The sequence below is a fragment of the Penaeus monodon genome, chromosome 19 (assembly GCF_015228065.2).
Source record: "Penaeus monodon isolate SGIC_2016 chromosome 19, NSTDA_Pmon_1, whole genome shotgun sequence".
Classification (NCBI taxonomy): domain Eukaryota; kingdom Metazoa; phylum Arthropoda; class Malacostraca; order Decapoda; family Penaeidae; genus Penaeus; species Penaeus monodon.
In genome coordinates, this window is record NC_051404.1 from 32,819,006 (window position 1) to 32,819,557 (window position 552).

Sequence of the window (552 nt, forward strand, 5' to 3'; positions counted from 1 at the left end):
GTAATAAGATACTATATAAATGCATGTATTTTGATGGGTATAAGAAAGGTAAATGAAAAATGTATAGTTTTCTTCAGGAAATAATTTTATTTAGGTATAGATGAAAAAAAGACGTTACAGACGACGCATCTGGACATCTCAATGACGCGCCCAAATTCTGAAACAACCCTTAACATAAACCCTAAAAGTTTCACCTGCTGCTCGGGAGTATGAGACTGGAAGTTGTGGAATTCTAAAAACTATTGGTACAAATGAAATCAAAAAAGTCTTCTTTCATTTTAGGAGGCGGGCCGTGAACTACGCAATAAGTTTGTTTGTTTGTACATGAACAAGAAAATCTGGCTTTTTTTTGGGGGGGGAGGGGGGGAGGGGAGTTAGGAAGATCAAGAAAAAAAATATTCCTACCGTGAGAAAATTTTGTTCTCGAAAGTCTTTCTCTTCTCTCAGCTCGGGCCGAAGCACCGACACCGGCCGGCTCATTACACATGGCTCAAGTTGGTATTTTTAGGCTGCAAGCGACATTGTCAACAAAAGACACCTGCGCAGCTGCTT